The sequence below is a fragment of the Petromyzon marinus genome, unplaced genomic scaffold (assembly GCF_048934315.1).
Source record: "Petromyzon marinus isolate PM22_M1 ecotype Great Lakes invasive population unplaced genomic scaffold, UKy_Petmar_22M1.pri1.0 PM_Scaffold_72, whole genome shotgun sequence".
Lineage (NCBI taxonomy): Eukaryota > Metazoa > Chordata > Hyperoartia > Petromyzontiformes > Petromyzontidae > Petromyzon > Petromyzon marinus.
In genome coordinates, this window is record NW_027423680.1 from 136743 (window position 1) to 152500 (window position 15758).

A 15758-nucleotide genomic window follows, 5' to 3' on the forward strand; every position below is an offset into this window, starting at 1 on the left:
TCACTGTGTGTGTGTGTCTCACTGTGTGTGTGTGTCTCACTGTGTGTGTGTGTCTCACTGTGTGTGTGTGTCTCACTGTGTGTGTGTGTCTCACTGTGTGTGTGTGTCTCACTGTGTGTGTGTGTCTCACTGTGTGTGTGTGTCTCACTGTGTGTGTGTGTCTCACTGTGTGTGTGTGTCTCACTGTGTGTGTGTGTCTCACTGTGTGTGTGTGTCTCACTGTGTGTGTGTGTCTCACTGTGTGTGTGTGTCTCACTGTGTGTGTGTGTCTCACTGTGTGTGTGTGTCTCACTGTGTGTGTGTGTCTCACTGTGTGTGTGTGTCTCACTGTGTGTGTGTGTCTCACTGTGTGTGTGTGTCCCTACCTCCTCGCGGTGCCGGACGGGCAACTCTGTCGTGGACAGCGCTGTGGGGGGAGTTCCAATTTTGATTGGCTCCTCCCCTCATGGCGTCTGTGACCACCACAGGGGCTAAACGGGGGCTCTGGACGGGTGCGAGGGGCTGGTAACCCCTCCACCTTCAATTAATTACCACAAAACCACGAATTAAACTGAAATATGTAACAACTAAGCTTGTGCCGGAGGCCCCGGGGGGCCAGGCGTCTATGACGTCTCCTGGCCAAACCCCAATTGGCGGAGCCAGGAGATTGAATACCTACCCTCGGGGCTACTCCAGAAACAACGAAAAGCCACTATGGGTGGCCACGTGGAATGTTCGAACGCTCACTGCAGAGGAGAGGCTGCCACTCCTCTGTCGGGAGCTGGACCGGTACCGCCTGGATCTATGCGGCATTCAGGAGGTCCGGTGGACCGGCTCTGGCTCCTGCCACCATGAGGGGTGGACAGTCCTCTACTCGGGGCAGCAGACTGCCAAACAACAGGGTGTGGGTCTTCTTTTGAACAAAAGAATGAAGGGGGCGTGGGAGCGTGGCGGTGAGGTGTGGGAAGCTGTAAGCCCCAGGCTACTTTGGGCTCGCCTTCCCATCAACCGGAGGCGAGGAATGGTGGTCGTGGTTACTTATGCCCCCACCGAAGATGAACATCCGTGGAGGGATGCAGGCAAAGCCGATGAGTCAGATGCCTTCTATGACCTCCTGTCACAGGTGCTGGCTGCTTTGGGTACGCGGTCCAGACCTCCCCAGACACCCTGGATGACAGAGGAGTTGTTCACGATGGTTGAGAAAAAGCGACAGGCCCACTGTCATCGGCTACAGAATCCCACGTCAGAGAATGAGGAGGCTTACCGCAGCCTTCGCTCGGAGGTTCGGAGAGCCGTGAGGCGCTGCAAGGATGGGTGGTGGTCGCGGGTTGCTGAGGAGATGGAGTCTGCCTCAGTGGCCCGTGATCACAAATCTCTATTTAACTCCATCAAAAAAGTAACCTGCAGCGCCACACCTATTACCATCATTAGGGGAAAAAACGGTGATCCAATTTCCGACCCCCAGGAACAGGTTCGCAGATTTGCTGAGCATTTCTGTGAGGTCCTGGGGGAGGGAAAATCCCTCAGCCAGGAAAACATCGTGGCACAAAGTGAGGATGACCCTGCTGAGGCTGCGGTGCCTCAAATATTGGATGAAGTCACCCCCTGTGAGTGGCTGGCTGAGGTGCCATCTGCTGAGGAAGTATTGAAGGCGATCCGGAGTCTGAGACCAGGAAAGGCAGCGGGCAGAGATGATCTCCCAAGCGAAATGCTGAGGGAGGGTGGCGTTTGTGCACAGACTGCCCTATATGACATCATAACAACAGTCTGGACCACTGGACGGGTTCCGCAGGATTGGAAGGATGCCCTGGTGGTCCCCCTTTTTAAGAAGGGGGACCGCACAGACTGTAACAACTACAGGGGCATCTCACTCCTCAGTGTGCCGGGAAAGGTCCTGGCAAGGATTATTCAGCATCGCCTTGCCAGGCACGCTGAGGAGAGGCTTGCGGAGCCCCAATGCGGTTTCAGGAAAGGGCGGTCCTGCACAGATGCCATATTTTCTGTCCGTCTGCTACAGCAGAGGTGTAGGCAATTCCAACTAGACCTACATCTCTGCTTTATTGACCTGGTCAAGGCCTATGATACCATCAGTAGGCCTGGGCTCTGGGTCGTTCTTCGTGCTTTTGGAGTACCTGACCCTCTGCTCACGATCATTAAGGACCTTCATGATGGTGAGCGGGCCCGGGTAAAACTACGTGGCTGGGAGTCAGAGCCATTCCCTGTACACCTTGGGGTGCGACAGGGGTGTCCTCTGGCTCCCACATTATTTAACATCTATTTTGACCACGTAGTTCGTGAAGCCTTCAATAGCTGTACCGGGGGAATCTCCATATGGTACAGATATAATGGGAGGCTAATCGATGCCCGGGTGCGGTCAAGGGATGGCTCCCTATTGCTCAACCACGTTATGTATGCTGATGACTTGGTAATAGCTGCTCAGTCAGAGGAGGAGTTGGAGACGCTGCTGCTGAGACTGGAGCGTGCCACTAAGAGGTGGGGCCTTACCATCAGCCCCACCAAAACTAAGCACCTGCCTGGGTATTTTGTACCATCGGACACTCCACCCCCACAACTCCCAATCGGTGATGGGGCAGTTGTGGAGAGAGTGGAGAGTTTCCCATACCTGGGCAGTGTGCTCATGACTGGCTCCAGTTTAACAGCAGAGGTCTCACTCCGAATCAGTCGAGCGGCAATATCTTTTCATCGGTTGCGTAACGCTGTGTGGAAGCTACCTGGTCTGTCGCTCCGCACTAAGCTTCAGGTCTTCTCGGCCACGGTCATTCCCTCCCTTCTCTACGCTTGCGAAACGTGGACCCCCCTAATGGAACATCTTCGCCGGTTAGAAACATTTAGGCTGACCTGCCTACGATCCATCCTGGGTTTAACCAGACTGGATTGTGTGAGGAGCTCACAAATCCTTGAAAGATCTGGGCAGGGTCCCATCGGTGAGCTCCTCCGGCAGGCAAGGCTGCGATGGCTGGGTCATGTAGCCCGCATGCCCAGCCACCGCATGCCGAAACAGCTTTTGTTTGGCCGGATTGAGGGGGCTAAGCGGGCGCGGCACGGGCTAGAGAAGAGATGGAGTGATGTGGTACAGGAGGACGTGGAGCTGAGTGGACTTGCCGATGACTGGTACCAGCGGTGTCAAGATCGGCCTCTGTGGAGGAGGCTCGTGAAGGATGCTACTGGGCAGTTGGAGGCAGTCGCCCTCCAACAACAACGGAGGGCGGAGGAGCGACGCTCACAACAGCGAGCGGAGCGCCGGGTGGCTAAAGCACAGCAGGTTGGCACAGTAGGGGGCACAGGTGGTGCATCAGCCAGTCGTCTCAGTCAGTCGACCCGTGGCACCTGGGTCTGCCCCGTGACCTCCTGCCAGCGGGCGTTCGACACTTCACGTGGCCTCAAGGTGCACATAGCCTGGCACAAGCGTTGTGGTGACGTCACCGCCACTTAGTGGCGAATGGCGGTTGTTGTTGTTGTTGTGTGACACTGTGTGTGTGTGACTGTGTGTGACACTGTGTATGACTGTGTGTATGACTGTCTCACTGTGTGACTGTAGGTGAAGATGGTCGTGCGTGGGTGTTGTGTGTGTGTGACACTGTGTGTGTGACACTGTGTGTGTGACACTGTGTGACACTGTGTGTGACTGTGTGTATGACTGTGTGTGTGACTGTAGGTGAAGATGGTCGTGCGTGGGTGTTGTGTGTGACTGTGTGTGACACTGTGTATCACACTGTGTGTGACTGTAGGTGAAGATGGTCGTGCGTGGGTGTTGTGTGTGTGTGACACTGTGTGACACTGTGTGTGACTGTGTGTATGACTGTGTGTGTGACTGTAGGTGAAGATGGTCGTGCGTGGGTGTTGTGTGTGACTGTGTGTGACACTGTGTATCACACTGTGTGTGACTGTAGGTGAAGATGGTCGTGCGTGGGTGTTGTGTGTGTGTGACACTGTGTGACACTGTGTGTGACTGTGTGTATGACTGTGTGTGTGACTGTAGGTGAAGATGGTCGTGCGTGGGTGTTGTGTGTGACTGTGTGTGACACTGTGTATCACACTGTGTGTGACTGTAGGTGAAGATGGTCGTGCGTGGGTGTTGTGTGTGTGTGACACTGTGTGACACTGTGTGTGACTGTGTGTATGACTGTGTGTGTGACTGTAGGTGAAGATGGTCGTGCGTGGGTGTTGTGTGTGACTGTGTGTGACACTGTGTATCACACTGTGTGTGACTGTAGGTGAAGATGGTCGTGCGTGGGTGTTGTGTGTGTGTGTGACTGTATCACACTGTGTGTGTGTGACTGTGTGTGACACTGTGTGTGTGACTGTGTGTATGACTGTCTCACTGTGTGTAGGTGAAGATGGTCGTGCGTGGGTGTTGTGTGTGTGACACTGTGACACTGTGTGTGTGTGTGACTGTGTGTGACACTGTGTATGACTGTGTGTATGACTGTCTCACTGTGTGACTGTAGGTGAAGATGGTCGTGCGTGGGTGTTGTGTACCGACGGCTCCGTCTCCGTGAGCGACGTCGCTGACCCCACCGCCTTCTGCCTCGAACTTCACCCTCGCAACCACGTGGCCATACGGTGGGGGGGGTGGGGGGGTGGGTGGGGGTGGGTGGGGGTGGTGATGGTGGGTGGGGGTGGGTGGGGGTGGTGATGGTGGGTGGGGGTGGTGATGGGGGGTGGTGATGGTGGGGGTGGGTGGTGATGGTGGGTGGGGGTGGTGATGGTGGGGGTGGGGGGGGGGGTGATGGTGGGGGGTGGGGGTAGGGGGGATGGTGGGGGGAGGGGGGGTGATGGTGGGGGGAGTGCATCTGTCTACCTGGTTGCTATGCGTGTGGGCGTGGTTGCTATGCGCGTGCAAGGTGGAGTGCTCTGGTTGCTATGTGTGTGCGTGGTTGCTGTGTGTGGGCGTGGTTGCTATGTGTGTGGGCGTGGTTGCTATGCGTGTGCGCGTGGTTGCTATGCGTGTGGGCGTGGTTGCTATGCGTGTGGGCGTGGTTGCTATGCGTGTGGGCGTGGTTGCTATGCGTGTGGGCGTGGTTGCTATGCGTGTGGGCGTGGTTGCTATGCGTGTGGGCGTGGTTGCTATGCGTGTGGGCGTGGTTGCTATGCGTGTGTGCGTGGTTGCTATGCGTGTGTGCGTGGTTGCTATGCGTGTGTGCGTGGTTGCTATGCGTGTGTGCGTGGTTGCTATGCGTGTGTGCGTGGTTGCTATGCGTGTGTGCGTGGTTGCTATGCGTGTGTGCGTGGTTGCTATGCGTGTGTGCGTGGTTGCTATGCGTGTGTGCGTGGTTGCTATGCGTGTGCAGGGTGGAGTGCTCTGGTTGCTATGTGTGTGCGTGGTTGCTATGCGTGTGGGCGTGGTTGCTATGCGTGTGCGCGTGGTTGCTATGCGCGTGCAGGGTGGAGTGCTCTGGTTGCTATGTGTGTGCGTGGTTGCTGTGTGTGCGTGGTTGCTATGTGTGTGTGCGTGGTTGCTATGCGTGTGGGCGTGGTTGCTATGCGTGTGGGCGTGGTTGCTATGGGCGTGGTTGCTATGCGTGTGGGCGTGGTTGCTATGCGTGTGGGCGTGGTTGCTATGGGCGTGGTTGCTATGCGCGTGGGCGTGGTTGCTATGCGCGTGGGCGTGGTTGCTATGCGCGTGGGCGTGGTTGCTATGCGCGTGGGCGTGGTTGCTATGCGCGTGGGCGTGGTTGCTATGCGCGTGGGCGTGGTTGCTATGCGCGTGGGCGTGGTTGCTATGCGCGTGGGCGTGGTTGCTATGCGCGTGGGCGTGGTTGCTATGCGCGTGGGCGTGGTTGCTATGCGCGTGCAGGGTGGAGAGCTCTGGTTGCTATGTGTGTGCGTGGTTGCTATGTGTGCATGGTGGAGTGCTCTGGTTGCTAAGTGTGTGCGTGGTTGCTATGTGTGTGCGTGGTTGCTATGCGTGTGCAGGGTGGAGAGCTCTGGTTGCTATGTGTGTGCGTGGTTGCTATGTGTGTGCGTGGTTGCTATGCGTGTGCAGGGTGGAGAGCTCTGGTTGCTATGTGTGTGCGTGGTTGCTAAGTGTGCGTGGTTGCTATGTGTGTGCAGGGTGGAGAGCTCTGGTTGCTACGTGAGAGGGGACCATGCCTCATCGCTCCGGGCCGACTCCCAGTCTGTAGACTCGGACAGCCTCTGGGAATTCTAGTTGCTCGCTCAGTCACTCACTTAGTCACTCGCTCAGTCACTCAGCCAGTCACTCGCTCAGTCACTCAGTCACTCGCTTAGTCACTCACTTAGTCACTAGCTTAGTCACTCAGTCACTCGCTCAGTCACTCGCTCAGTCACTCACTCAGTCACTCACTCAGTCACTCGCTCAGTCACTCGCTCAGTCACTCAGTCACTCAGTCGCTCGCTCAGTCACTCTCTCAGTCACTCTCTCAGTCGCTCGCTCAGTCACTCGCTCAGTCACTCGCTTAGTCACTCTCCCAGTTACTCTCCCAGTCGCTCGCCCAGTCACTTAGTCACTAGCTCAGTCACTTAGTCGCTTGCTCAGTCACTAGCCAGCTAGCTCAGTCGCTCGCCCAGTCGCTAGCTCAGTCGCTCGCCCAGTCGCTAGCTCGCCCAGTCGCTAGCTAGCTCAGTCACTAGCTCGCCCAGTCGCTAGCTAGCGACTGAGCTAGCTAGCTCAGTCGCTAGCTAGCTCAGTTGCTAGCTAGCTCAGTCGCTAGCTAGCTCAGTCGCTCGCTCACTCACTCGCTCACCCGCCTGCTCACCCACCCACTCGCTCGCTCACCCACCCACCCGCTCACCCACCCGCTCACCCACCCGCTCACCCGCTCACCCACCCGCTCACCCGCTCACCCACCCACCCGCCTGCTCACCCACCCACTCGCTCACCCACCCACCCACCAGCCATGCCTCCTCCTTCCTGGTGGCACATCCAGAGCCGTGAGTGCTTCTCATCTGCGCCGTGAAGTATCATCTCTCCGTCTCTCTCTGTCTCTCTGTGTGTCTCTGTGTGTCTCTGTGTGTCTCTCTGTCTCTCTGTGTGTCTCTGTGTCTCTCTCTGTGTCTCTCTCTGTCTCTCTCCGTCTCTCTCTGTCTCTCTCCGTCTCTCTCCGTCTCTCTCTGTCTCTCTGTGTGTCTCTCTGTGTCTCTCTGTGTCTCTCTGTGTCTCTCTCTGTCTCTCTCCGTCTCTCTCTGTCTCTCTCCGTCTCTCTCTGTCTCTCTGTGTGTCTCTCTGTGTGTCTCTCTGTGTCTCTCTCTGTCTCTCTCCGTCTCTCTCTGTCTCTCTCCGTCTCTCTCTGTCTCTCTGTGTGTCTCTCTGTGTGTCTCTCTGTCTCTCTCTGTCTCTCTCTGTCTCTCTCTGTCTCTCTGTGTGTCTCTCTGTGTGTCTCTCTGTCTCTCTCTGTCTCTCTCTGTGTCTCTCTGTCTGTCTCTCTGTGTGTCTCTCTGTGTGTCTCTCTGTCTCTCTCTGTCTCTCTCTGTGTCTCTCTGTGTCTCTCCGTCTCTCTCTGTCTCTCTCTGTGTCTCTCTCTCACTCTGTCTTTATCTGTGTGTGTGTCTCTCTCTGTGTCTCCGTCTCTCTCTCTGTGTCTCTCTCTCTGTCTCTCTCCGTCTCTCTGTGTCTCTCTGTGTCTCTCTCCGTCTCTCTCTCTCCGTCTCTCTCCGTCTCTCTCTGTGTGTGTGTGCTTTTACCCTCTTAGCAAATGTAAACCTCACCCCATCTCCACCCCCCCCCCCCCCCCCCCCCCCACTGTCGCTCCACGCAACTCCACGCAACTCCACGCAACTCCACGCAACTCCACGCAACTCCACGCAACTCCACGCAACTCCACGCAGCTCCCCCAAAGCTCGCTCGCTCGCTCGGCGTTGCAAGCAAACCCGGTCTCGGTCGTCCGGTAGCCGGGTGCGACCCTTGGCCCGGCCCGGCCCGGCCCGGCCCGGCCCGGCCCGGCCCGGCCCGGCCCGGCCTGCCGCTAGCGCTGACCCAGTCACAGTTTCCTGCAAGCAGGCCGCGTTGCTTAGAACAACATTTTTGTTCGTGGTTGTGGTTGTGGTTGTTGTGGTTGTTGTTGTTGTTGTGGTTGTTGTTGTTGTTGTTGTGGTGGTTGTTGTGGTTGTTGTTGTTGTTGTGGTTGTTGTTGTTGTTGTTATTTATCCCCCCAAAGCGCCGGTTCGTCCGTTGTTTTTTGAGTTGCGAGCAACTTCGGCTGCGGGCGGAGAGTCTCGTCCATGCCGCCGATGTTGCACGCAACCGGGGTTTGCAGGAGGGGAGGAGGGGTGGTGTTGCGAACGGGCAAGCCCAAGGGAGTTGCATGCAACCGGGTTGCACGGACGATCCCGGATCCCCGTTTGCCCGAGTTGCATGCAACCGGGTTGCACGGACGATTCCGGATCCCCGTTTGCCCGAGTTGCATGCAACCGGGTTGCACGGACGATTCCGGATCCCCGTTTGCCCGAGTTGCATGCAACCGGGTTGCACGGACGTTTCCGGATCCCCGTTTGCCCGAGTTGCATGCAACCGGGTTGCACGGACGTTTCCGGATCCCCGTTTGCCCGAGTTGCATGCAACCGGGTTGCACGGACGATTCCGGATCCCCGTTTGCCCGAGTTGCATGCAACCGGGTTGCACGGACGTTTCCGGATCCCCGTTTGCCCGAGTTGCATGCAACCGGGTTGCACGGACGATTCCGGATCCCCGTTTGCCCGAGTTGCATGCAACCGGGTTGCCCCCAGTATTGGACGTGGTGAAGTTGCGAGTGTCACTGAAGTAACAGCAGTAGGATCAGTAGGATCAGTAGTAGTAGTATCAGCATTCGTAGTAATAGGATCGAATCGGCAGCAGCAGTAGTATCAGCAGTAGTAGGATCGGCAGCAGCAGTAGTATCAGCAGTAGTAGTAGGATCGGCAGCAGCAGTAGTATCAGTAGTAGTAGGATCAGCAGCATCAGTAGTAGTAGGATCTTCATCAGTGTAGTAGTAGTATCAGGAGTAGTAGTATCAGCTCAGCAGCAATAGTATCAGCTCAGCAGTAGTAGTATCAGTAGTAGTAGGATCATCATCAGTGTAGTAGTAGTATCAGCTCAGCAGTAGTAGTATCAGGTCAGCAGTAGTAGTAGTATCAGTAGTAGTAGGATCATCATCAGTGTAGTAGTAGTATCAGCTCAGTAGTATTATCAGTAGTAGTAGGATCGCCATCAGTGTAGTAGTAGTATCAGCTCAGTAGTATTATCAGTAGTAGTAGGATCGCCATCAGTGTAGTAGTAGTATCAGCAGTAGTATTATCAGTAGTAGTAGGATCACCATCAGTGTAGTAGTAGTATCAGCAGTAGTATTATCAGTAGTAGTAGGATCACCATCAGTGTAGTAGTAGTATCAGCAGTAGTATTATCAGTAGTAGTAGGATCACCATCAGTGTAGTAGTAGTATCAGCAGTAGTATCAGTAGTAGTAGGATCACCATCAGTGTAGTAGTATCAGCTCAGCAGTAGTATTATCAGTAGTAGTAGGATCATCATCAGTGTAGTAGTAGTAGTATCAGCTCAGCAGCAGTAGTATCAGTAGTAGTAGGATCACCATCAGTGTAGTAGTATCAGCTCAGCAGTATTAGTGTTAGGATGGGCAGTACTGATGGTGGTTGTTGTTTTGAGCTCCCGTATTCTTAATGGATCATCTCGCATCACCATCACTACCTCGTCACCATCATCATCACCACATCATCCACATCACTACCTCGTCACCATCATCACCATCATCACACCACATCATCATCATTGTCACATCATTGTCACATCATCGTCATCATCGTCATCATCATCACATCACTACCTCGTCACCATCATCATCACCACCACATCATCATTGTCACATCATCGTCATCACCACATCACATCATCACCATTACCACATCATCACCGCATCATCATCACCATTACCACATCATCACCGCATCATCATCACCATTACCACATCATCACCACATCATCATCACCATTACCACATCATCACAATCATCATCATCACCCCATCATCACCTCATCATCACCATTACCACATCATCACAATCATCATCATCACCCCATCATCACCTCATCATCATCATCACCACCATATCATCACCACCATCATCATCATCATCACCACCACACCATCACCACCACACCACCACACCATCATCATCACCACCACCACACCACCACACCATCACCACATCACCACCACCATATCATCACCATCACCACCACACCATCACCACCACACCATCACCACCACACCATCATCATCACCACCACACCATCACCCACATCATCACCCACATCATCATCACCCACATCATCACCCACATCATCACCACCTCATCATCATCACCACGGCTAAGAGGGACACCCCCAGTGGCAACTGCTAGGAAGTTGTTGCGTCCGTTTTCGTGGACGCTGCAACCGGTTGCGCGGACATTCCCAATCCGTTGGCCAAGTTGCGAGCAACCGGGATTGCGCGGACATTCCCAATCTATTTGCCCAAGTTGCAAGCAACCGGTTGCATCGTCAGTCTGCAGCCAACGATTGCGATCAACTGCACCACACAGCAACAGCTGACTCACACACAGACAGCTGTCACTGGGGGTGTCCCCTTAGACTACAGCACCACACAGCAACAGCTGACTCACACACAGAGACAGCTGTCACTGGGGGTGTCCCCCTAGGCTACAGCACCACACAGCAACAGCTGACTCACACACAGAGACAGCTGTCACTGGGGGTGTCCCCCTAGGCTACAGCACCACACAGCAAAAGCTGACTCACACACAGAGACAGCTGTCACTGGGGGTGTCCCCCTAGACTACAGCACCACACAGCAACAGCTGACTCACACACAGAGACAGCTGTCACTGGGGGTGTCCCCTTAGGCTACAGCACCACACAGCAACAGCTGACTCACACACAGGGACAGCTGTCACTGGGGGTGTCCCCCTAGACTACAGCACCACACAGCAACAGCTGACTCGCACACAGGGACAGCTGTCACTGGGGGTGTCCCCCTAGACTACAGCACCACACAGCAGCTGACTCACACACAGAGACAGCTGTCACTGGGGGTGTCCCCTAGACTACAGCACCACACAGCAGCTGACTCGCACACAGAGACAGCTGTCACTGGGGGTGTCCCCTAGACTACTGCACCACACAGCAGCTGACTCACACACAGAGACAGCTGCCACTGGGGGTGCCCCTCTATATGGGTCTGAGTCTGTGGGTCTGGGTCTCTGAATGTGGGTATCTGTGGGTCTCTATGGGTCTGGGTCTCTGTGGGTCTGTGTGGGTCTCTATGGGACTCTATGGGTCTGGGTCTGTGTGGGTGTGTGTCTGGGTCTTTGTGGGTCTCTGTGGGTCTCTGTGGGTGTGGGTCTCTGTGGGTCTCTATGGGTCTGTGTGTCTCTCTATGGGTATCTGTGTGTCTCTGTGTGTCTCTATGGGTCTGGGTCTCTCTCTATGGGTCTCTGTGGGTCTCTGTGGGTCTGGGTCTCTCTCTATGGGTCTCTGTGTGTCTCTGTGGGTCTCTATGGGTCTGGGTCTCTCTCTATGGGTCTCTGTGTGTCTCTGTGTCTGGGTCTCTGTGGGTCTCTATGGGTCTGGGTCTCTCTCTATGGGTCTCTGTGTGTCTGGGTCTCTATGGGTCTCTGTGGGTCTGGGTCTCTGGGTCTCTCTCTATGGGTCTCTGTGGGTCTCTATGGGTCTGGGTCTCTCTCTATGGGTCTCTGTGGGTCTCTATGGGTCTGGGTCTCTCTCTATGGGTCTCTGTGTGTGTCTGGGTCTCTATGGGTCTCTGTGGGTCTCTATGGGTCTGGGTCTCTCTCTATGGGTCTCTGTGGGTCTCTATGGGTCTGGGTCTCTCTCTATGGGTCTCTGTGGGTCTCTATGGGTCTGGGTCTCTCTCTATGGGTCTCTGTGTGTGTCTGGGTCTCTATGGGTCTCTGTGGGTCTCTATGGGTCTGGGTCTCTCTCTATGGGTCTCTGTGGGTCTGGGTCTCTGTCTCTGTGGGTCTCTATGGGTCTGGGTCTCTGTCTCTGTGGGTCTCTATGGGTCTGGGTCTCTGTGGGTCTGGGTCTCTGTCTCTGTGGGTCTCTATGGGTCTGGGTCTCTGTCTCTGTGGGTCTCTATGGGTCTGGGTCTCTGTGGGTCTGGGTCTCTGGGTCTCTATGGGTCTCTGTGTGGGTCTGAGTCTCTGTGGGTCTGGGTCTCTGGGCCTCTATGGGTCTGGGTCTCTGTCTCTGTGGGTCTCTATGGGTCTGGGTCTCTGTGGGTGTGGGTCTCTGTGGGTCTCTGTGGGTCTGGGTCTCTGTCTCTGTGGGTCTCTATGGGTCTGGGTCTCTGTGGGTGTGGGTCTCTGTGGGTCTCTGTGGGTCTGGGTCTCTATGGGTCTGGGTCTCTGGGTCTCTATGGGTCTCTGTGTGGGTCTGGGTCTCTGGGTCTCTATGGGTCTCTGTGTGTCTCTGTGGGTCTGGGTCTCTGGGTCTCTATGGGTCTCTGTGTGGGTCTGGGTCTCTGGGTCTCTATGGGTCTCTGTGGGTCTCTGTGGGTCTGGGTCTCTGGGTCTCTATGGGTCTCTGTGTGGGTCTGGGTCTCTATGGGTCTGGGTCTCTGTGGGTCTCTGTGTGTCTCTGTGGGTCTGGGTCTCTGGGTCTCTATGGGTCTCTGTGTGTCTCTATGGGTCTCTGTGTGTCTCTATGTATCTCTATATGTCTCTGTGTGTCTCTATGGGTCTCTGTGTGTCTCTATGTATCTCTATGGGTCTCTGTGTGTCTCTATGTATCTCTATGGGTCTCTGTGTGTCTCTATGGGTCTCTGTGTGTCTCTATGTATCTCTATGGGTCTCTGTGTGTCTCTATGGGTCTCTGTGTGTCTCTATGTATCTCTATGGGTCTCTGTGTGTCCTCTGTGGGTGTGGGTCTCTGTGTGTCTCTGTGGGTGTGGGTCTCTGTGTGTCTCTGTGGGTCTGGGTCTCTGGGTCTCTATGGGTCTCTGTGTGTCCTCTGTGGGTCTCTGTGTGTCTCTATGTATCTCTATGGGTCTCTGTGTGTCCTCTGTGGGTGTGGGTCTCTGTGTGTCTCTGTGGGTGTGGGTCTCTGTGTGTCTCTGTGGGTCTGGGTCTCTGGGTCTCTATGGGTCTCTGTGTGTCCTCTGTGGGTCTCTGTGGGTCTCTGTGTATCTCTATGGGTCTCTGTGTGTCCTCTGTGGGTCTCTGTGGGTCTCTGTGTATCTCTATGGGTCTCTGTGTGTCTCTATGTATCTCTATGGGTCTCTGTGTGTCCTCTGTGGGTCTCTGTGTGTCTCTATGTATCTCTATGGGTCTCTGTGTGTCTCTATGGGTCTCTGTGTGTCTCTATGTATCTCTATGGGTCTCTGTGTATCTCTATGGGTCTCTGTGTGTCTCTATGTATCTCTATGGGTCTCTGTGTGTCTCTGTGGGTCTGGGTCTCTGGGTCTCTATGTATCTCTATGGGTCTCTGTGTGTCTCTGTGGGTCTGGGTCTCTGGGTCTCTATGGGTCTCTGTGTGTCTCTATGTATCTCTATGGGTCTCTGTGTGTCTCTATGGGTCTCTGTGTGTCTCTATGTATCTCTATGGGTCTCTGTGTGTCTCTATGGGTCTCTGTGTGTCTCTATGTATCTCTATGGGTCTGGGTCTCTATGGGTCTCTGTGTGTCTCTATGTATCTCTATGGGTCTCTGTGTGTCTCTATGGGTCTCTGTGTGTCTCTATGTATCTCTATGGGTCTGGGTCTCTATGGGTCTCTGTGTGTCTCTATGTATCTCTATGGGTCTCTGTGTGTCTCTATGGGTCTCTGTGTGTCTCTATGTATCTCTATGGGTCTGGGTCTCTATGGGTCTCTGTGTGTCTCTATGTATCTCTATGGGTCTCTGTGTGTCTCTATGTATCTCTATGGGTCTCTGTGTGTCTCTATGGGTCTCTGTGTGTCTCTATGTATCTCTATGGGTCTGGGTCTCTATGGGTCTCTATGTATCTCTATGTATCTCTATGGGTCTCTGTGTGTCTCTATGTATCTCTATGGGTCTCTGTGTGTCCTCTGTGGGTCTCTATGGGTCTCTATGGGTCTCTGTGTGTCTCTATGGGTCTCTGTGTGTCTCTATGTATCTCTATGGGTCTCTGTGTGTCTCTATGTATCTCTATGTATCTCTATGGGTCTCTGTGTGTCTCTATGTATCTCTATGTATCTCTATGGGTCTCTGTGTGTCCTCTGTGGGTCTGCAGAGACACCCGTGGGCATCACGGCAGTCGGGGTGTGGTTGGGGTGATGGGGGCGATTTCAAGAGGCACAAAGTCACAAAGTTACCAAGTGTAAAGTTACCAAGTGTAAAGTTACTAAGTGTAAAGTTACCAAGTGTAAAGTTACTAAGTGTAAAGTGTCCCACCGCTTCGGAGGTGATAGTGGAAGTGTGGCGAGCTGGGGGAGCGAGGTTGGAGATTGTTACCTCCAGACGCCGTGGGTTGTAACTGGAACGTCGCTCTGTCTCACTGTCTTTATCTGTGTGTCTCTCTCTGTGTCTCTGTCGCTCTCTGTGTCTCTGTCTCGAGTGGAGGTGATAGTGGAAGTGTGGCGAGCTGGGGGAGGGAGGTTGGAGATTGTTACCTCCAGACGCCGTGGGTTGTAACTGGAACGTCGCTCTGTCTCACTGTCTTTATCTGTGTCTCTCTCTGTGTCTCTGTGTCTCTCTGGCTCTCTGTGTCTCTGTCTCGAGTGGAGGTGATACTGGAAGTGTGGCGAGCTGGGGGAGGGAGGTTGGAGATTGTTACCTCCAGACGCCGTGGGTTGTAACTGGAACGTCGCTCTGTCTCACTGTTTTTATCTGTGTCTCTCTCTGTGTCTCTGTCGCTCTCTGTGTCTCTGTCTCGAGTGGAGGTGATAGTGGAAGTGTGGCGAGCTGGGGGAGCGAGGTTGGAGATTGTTACCTCCAGACGCCGTGGGTTGTAACTGGAACGTCGCTCTGTCTCACTGTCTTTATCTGTGTCTCTCTCTGTGTCTCTGTGTCTCTGTCGCTCTCTGTGTCTCTGTCTCGAGTGGAGGTGATAGTGGAAGTGTGGCGAGCTGGGGGAGGGAGGTTGGAGATTGTTACCTCCAGACGCCGTGGGTTGTAACTGGAACGTCGCTCTGTCTCACTGTCTTTATCTGTGTCTCTCTCTGTGTCTCTGTGTCTCTGTCGCTCTCTGTGTCTCTGTCTCGAGTGGAGGTGATACTGGAAGTGTGGCGAGCTGGGGGAGGGAGGTTGGAGATTGTTACCTCCAGACGCCGTGGGTTGTAACTGGAACGTCGCTCTGTCTCACTGTCTTTATCTGTGTGTCTCTCTCTGTGTCTCTGTGTCTCTGTCGCTCTCTGTGTCTCTGTCTCGAGTGGAGGTGATACTGGAAGTGTGGCGAGCTGGGGGAGCGAGGTTGGAGATTGTTACCTCCAGACGCCGTGGGTTGTAACTGGAACGTCGCTCTGTCTCACTGTCTTTATCTGTGTCTCTCTCTCTGTGTCTCTGTGTCTCTGTCGCTCTCTGTGTCTCTGTCTCGAGTGGAGGTGATACTGGAAGTGTGGCGAGCTGGGGGAGCGAGGTTGGAGATTGTTACCTCCAGACGCCGTGGGTTGTAACTGGAACGTCGCTCTGTCTCACTGTCTTTATCTGTGTCTCTCTCTGTCTCTCTCTGTGTCTCTGTCGCTCTCTGTGTCTCTGTCTCGAGTGGAGGTGATAGTGGAAGTGTGGCGAGCTGGGGGAGGGAGGTTGGAGATTGTTACCTCCAGACGCCGTGGGT

The 15758-nt window shown here is 54.5% G+C and overlaps 1 pseudogene; it reads left to right on the forward strand.

Moving 5' to 3' along the window:
* The window catches only part of LOC142923809 (fascin-like), a 55444-nt pseudogene that overhangs the window by 36332 nt on the left and 3354 nt on the right, over positions 1–15758 (forward strand).